Source organism: Marmota flaviventris, chromosome 2 (genome assembly GCF_047511675.1).
Source record: "Marmota flaviventris isolate mMarFla1 chromosome 2, mMarFla1.hap1, whole genome shotgun sequence".
Taxonomy (NCBI): domain Eukaryota; kingdom Metazoa; phylum Chordata; class Mammalia; order Rodentia; family Sciuridae; genus Marmota; species Marmota flaviventris.
This window is the reverse complement of record NC_092499.1, coordinates 153,051,283-153,057,434: the sequence shown is the minus strand read 5'-3', so window position 1 is coordinate 153,057,434 and position 6,152 is coordinate 153,051,283.

Here is a 6,152-nt window from a genome sequence, read left to right as displayed (position 1 = left end):
GCTGCTATAAAATAATAATATAGATAATTTATAAATCACAGAAATTTATTTCTCGCTGTCCTGGGGACTGAGAAGTTTGAGATCAAAGCATCACCAGGTTTGGTGGCTGCTCTCTCCTGCATAGATGGCATCTTGTTGTTGTGTCCTCACATGTTTAAAGACATAAAGGGACTAATACTATGTCCCACGTGGTAGAAGAGATGAAGAGGAAGACATCTCTATGAAACCTCTTTTATGGGAGCCTGAGTCCCATTCATGAAGGTGAAGCCCTCATGACCTGAAGCCCTCACTTCCAGCAAGGTCCCCTTAATGCCATCACCTTGGGGTGTAACTTCCAGCATACAAAATTTAAAGGGACATGTGTATTTGAACTTCAGCAGTGCCTCTGTATGTATGACATAGAAAGAAGTAAGCTGGCAGCAGTTTGGTGTGAATGAGTAGGTAGTATGCCTCTTTATAGCCCAGGCCAGAGGTGTGATTTGGCAGGTGATGACCAGATTTGGGGTTCTGCTTTCCCCTCAGTTTGATAGGATAGGACAGTACACTATGTTTTTAGCTGTGGGCAGGACATACTAAACACACACACACACACACACACACACACACACACACACACACACACATATATGAATGATAAATTGCAGGTTGCCTTCTGGAGTCAGTTTATGTTTTTCAAAACAGCTACCATGTCCTGACTTGCAGGACCCAAAGGAGATCAAAAAATACTTGGGTTTTTCAAAGATCAACAATTAGCATTTTAATCTTCTTCAACATTTATCATTTATGTTGGGAACTTTTAAACCCTTCTAGTTCTTTGTAAGATATATAATAAATTGTTTACACTGTAGTCACTACCATTTTGTACTAGAAATGATTCCTCTTATGAAACTGTGTTTTGTTACCTGTTTCCCAACCTCCCTCATCATAGTACATTGTGTATATGTATTTAAATTATCACACTGTAGCCCACAAATGTGTGCATATATTATGTGTCAATTAAAACTCAGCAAAGACCCACAATAGAGATGCCCATTATATAGGATTCACTCTAATCTGCCAGTTGCATTGACTTTCTGGATAGAGTGCAACAAAACGGGAAAAAATGTGAGTGCTGTTAATCTCCTGGTGTCTGATTTCTCATTTTCAAAGGGGAGCTTCCTTCCTTAGAATGCAGTTGTTTTATCTGTCCTGACCATGGAACATTTCTCTGCATTTTCAGCCAAATCTTACTTACCAAGGAACTCTGAGTAACATGGCAGTGAGCCAGGGTGGTATTAATAAATAGAGGAGAAAATGGATGTGAATAACTAGCTTAACATGGTGGACAAAGCTATGGATAACAAGCTAGGAGGTACCTTGAACTCCTTAGGCCTTGAAATCCCACCAAGAAGGGGATTCTGGTGATAGAAACCAGAATGTTCATAGCCTCAGTCTGGAAACAAAATCCATAGCTTTAGTAATTTCTTATGATTTGGGTTCTGAAAATATGATTGTGCAATTTTATTGTCATCTTGAGTAGAATTAATTGAGGGAGGCTCGTTAGGTTATTTGGTTATTAGCTTAAATGTGTGCTATGTAGGTCCCCTCTCTAGTACCCTTCTGCAGAGTGGCCTTCCTGTGGAGTGGGTAGACATCCATATATTTTAAAAACTTAAGGACATTATAAATCTATATACATAAGTGAAATTCTGTAATCAATTTGTCTTCTAAAGAATTTACTAGGGGCTGGGATGTGGCTCAAGCCATATCGCGCTCGCCTGGTGTGCGTGCGGCCTGGGTTCGATCCTCAGCACCACATACAAACAAAGATGTTGTGTCCGCCGAAAACTAATAAATAAGTATTAAAAAATTTTAAAAAAAAGAATTTACTCTGGGAGTCTTTCAAGTACCAAACCTCTCAGTATACATTCAACACATGAATAAAACTTAGGTTTTAAAGTAACTTTTCTTGATGTAATAGGATCACTATTGACTACAGTAGTCCTCCCTTATCTTTTGTTTTGTTTTCCATAGTTTCAACAGCAGTCTGAAAATATTAAATGTAAAATTTCAGAAATAAATGATTCATGCATTTTAAATTGCTTGCCATGCCATTCTGAGTAGCATACTGAAATCTGATGCTGTCCCAGCTGGACATAAATCATCCCTTTGTCCAGCTTATCTATGTTGTATACACTGACCACCTGTGAGTCTCTTATGGATATATTGGTTATCTGATTGACTGTTGAAGTATCACAGGGCTTGTTTTCAAGTAACCCTTATTTCACTTAATAATGGCCTCAAAGTTCAGGAGTAGTGATGCTGGCAAATCAGATATGCCAAAGAGGAGTCAAAAAGTGAAATGAAGAGATGAAAATATAAGATGTTTTGGGGGGGGAGGGGAAGGGGGTGGGCGGGAGGGGAAGGGAGGGGAGGGGGACAGTATATTCACATAACTTTTTTACATTATTATAATTGTTCTCTTTTATTATTAGTTTTTATTGTTAATTCTTACCGTGTCTTATTTGTAAATTAAGCTCTATTATAGGTATGTGTATATTGGAAAAGTATAGTATATTTGGGGTTTGGTATATCTTTGGTTTCAGATATTCACTGGGGGTCTTGAAACACATTCCACATGGAGAAGGCGGAACTACTGTGGTGCTTTACGTGGCTTTTTTTCTTTCTTCCCATTTCTGAATTTATAAGGAAGGAATAAAATATCTCTTTTGTATCTTCCTAGAGGGACATGCTAGGATTGCAGATCTTCAGCTGAGCCCCCTACACAAGGTTTGATGTTACTTTGGATTAATCTGATGAATAGCATTTCCAAGGCCTGCTGCTCTTCATCTTTGACATGAAGTGGCAAAGTAGCTGGAATATTCCAAGCCTTCCCTGCAGTGGGGCATGGAGCAGACAGAGCCTCTCTTGCTCAGGGGCATCTTCATGGAGGACAGGAAGGACTCCTCACACATCAGTGTCTCAAGCTGGGCACTTGCCATCCCTGATCAGTCACTGCTGCCAGGGCAAGGAGCTCAGTAAAGGGCATAAGCCACCACTTACAATGCTGACTGGAAACATAGGAGGGATCCTTCTCTTAGAAGACCTGTCCTGCTGGCAGAGACAATAAGCTACAGATAAAGTTCCATGTGAGAGAGCATGTCTCATATCTGGGGATGCATTCTGTTCGTTATTTTTATAGAATACCTACGTTTGTGTGTCGTGATGCAACTTATAAAATAACCCCCTATGGAACTCAGGGGAGGGAATGCTGTGCCTGGATTTGATGAGATTATAGAGCATGGTGGGAGTGGACCTCAACCTGTTGTCTACAGCCTGCTCCCACCTCCTTATATCCTGGTGCTTTGTTTCTGTAATGAGCCAAACCACATTCCTTCTGATATGAAGAGACCTGGTCTGATGATTTTCTCGAAGTAAGCTCCCACAGAACTTTCTGGCCCCTCTCAGGCATTGGTGAAAGGATGATAATGACTCGGGGGAGGAGGGATGAGAGGCACACTGGATGCCAAGTGAACTTGAACATGAATTCTCCAAATGACCTTGAGTTTGTTTCTTACTGGATAGATGTTTGTTCATCTGTAAGATAGGATGATCATACATCATCTCATTCACCCTTGAGGGATGGCTGTGATGATTAGATGGGAGAACAGATGGGAAGGGTCACCCACATTTGGGACTGAAGAACTGACAGAGGCCCCTGGTTCCTGTAGCAGAGTCATTCTGCCAGAACTGTGATTCATAGCTCTCTACTCGGGCATATTGTTTTCCCTGCTAAATCAGAAGCTGTAAATAATTGTTCCTTCTGCCACAGCATCACAAATGTCCAAGCAGGTAGTATTTGGAGGGAAGTTCACATATTCCATGGATTTGAACCATTGCAAACATAGATGTGGAGTCTTGGATGGGCTGGGGCAGGAATTAGAGGAAGGGCTGAGGAATTCTGTGTACCTTTGTTAAGGAACACGGAAGAAGTTCTGAGCCAAACTGACTTCCTCCTTTGCAGCTAGCCTGGGATTCACGAGTCAGGGCAGGTGGCACAGAAAATGTGTATCTATAGGATGCTGATCTTGTGGCTGGGAGTCTACTCCAGCTTTGGCAAAGCAGGGTGTTCATCAAGAGCTGTTATATTCTAGACATTTGGACAATGTGTGCATGTATTCATATCCATACAAAAATGAACTCCTCAGTAAATGTGGATAGAACTTGAGCATAATTTTAAAAATTCTATTCTCTTAAGTATTAAGGTACTTCTTCATTTCTCAGGAATGCTGAAGTTAAGGTGTGTTACATGAACTGGGTGCAGCAAGTTTGTCCCCCTAAGGCCCATCAATCAATGCCTCTGGCAATGCTCCAGCTTCTGCCTCTGTGGCACCCAGCAGGAATGACTCTGGGGCTTCTTGTGGTGGGGCAGGACCTGGGACTGATTCTGCCTGGAGAATTATGAAGGGGGTGATGTGCACTTCCAGGCTGTAGTGTTAAACTGGTAGCACATGATCCTAGGGCAAGCTCTTGTCCCCTGCATGGTGATGCCACATTTGGGGTGTGCCTCATCAACCTGTGGCTTAAAGTGAGAAGTCACAGAGCATAGCCCAACGCTGATCATAATGACTGTTCAGCATGAGGGAGAAAAAAGCTGTTGTGGGTCTGAGCTACTAGGACGTTGGCTGGGCTGGTAGTTAGCCCAGGTGACCTAGGCTACCTAGGATTTATGCTGTCACTGCTTTTTACCCTCCTATATTTCTCTAAAGTTATTAGACGGAGAATTGAAGCATTATGGTTATTTACCAGAATTTACAGTTAAGAAATCTTTCTAAGATTTTAAGGTCTTTTTAAGATTCCTTAACTGGAAATTCTGGAAATTAACCTAAAAGGCATTCTCAGGTAAATCAAGTAAAGCCTCTTGACTTTTGTCCAGATGTCGCCACAATGGCAGGAATTAGATTTTCCAGGAGATTCATATTTGCAGAGGCATTTTGAAAACTAGAAAGCTCTATAAAATGGTGAAACTGGAAATTTCCCAAGTTACTTTTCATGATTCTAAAATATATTCTATTATAAAATAAAATTAGATTATTTGATCCAAGGAGCTTGGAAACTATCATATACTATTCTAGAAGGTATGTGATGCTCATTCATGTATCAAAGGCTCTAAGAAGGTACCCAACATGGAAACTGGTTACTCAGGTGGAAACTGGTTTGGCCAAAGTATGTCCTTTCTTACTCCTGACCCCTATATACATTTTTTAGACCCAGTGTTTATGGGAAGTCAGTATGTGAAGTGTGGGATTTGCTTAATCATTGTACAGTAGAATAATGCATCTTCATGTCAAAAAGCTGTAGATGTATCACATGGGAACTCATTATGACATGGTACAAATAATTATAATTACTTCTTTTTCTAGACTTTTTTAAGCAACAATTTGTTGAGCTCCTAATACATGCTGGTAACTGAGCAGAACACTCTTGTTTGGTCATACAGGAAACCACATTGGTGTGGGGAGAGCATGCGTATATTCTACATGTCCCCAGCCTGCTGTGTCACCCTCAGAATGGAATTTTCTTGACATGGGGCTGGGGGATCTTCACTGAGCACATACCACACGTGGTTCTCATGTTTTCTTGTATTTGAAAATCGCTGTAAAGTTGCTTATTTCTACCTCATTTTCTGTTTTGGGTTGGGCTCTGGAAGTAGCTGGTGTGGTCCTGATCTCAAGGATCTGATCATGATGTCCTGAGAGAGCACACATGATGTGTTCGTGTTTATGTTTGGGTGGAGAAGCTTAGTGCCCTTGGAAATGATAGCTAAATTCTTGTATCTTAGATTTGTCATTTGCTTGTTAGAGCCAAGGGGGATGACAACCAAGGATCCCTGTGACCTAAGGCATGTGGCCCAGACTCTCTAAGCATGTTGTATGATTGATGGAACTCACCTGTATACTGCAGTCTTTTGGTCCACATGGTGACATTCAGGAGGGGAGTGCTTTATGTAGCTAATCCAGCTGTCCTACCTCTGAGATGCCTTTCATTTCAGCCATCAGTGAGAAGTCTGGACATAAGCATACACGGGCAGTTCTTCTGGAATTTGTCCAGGCACCAAAGAGTGAGACTGGGTAATTCTCCTGGTCCATGAAATGACTTCAGGGCTTTCATTT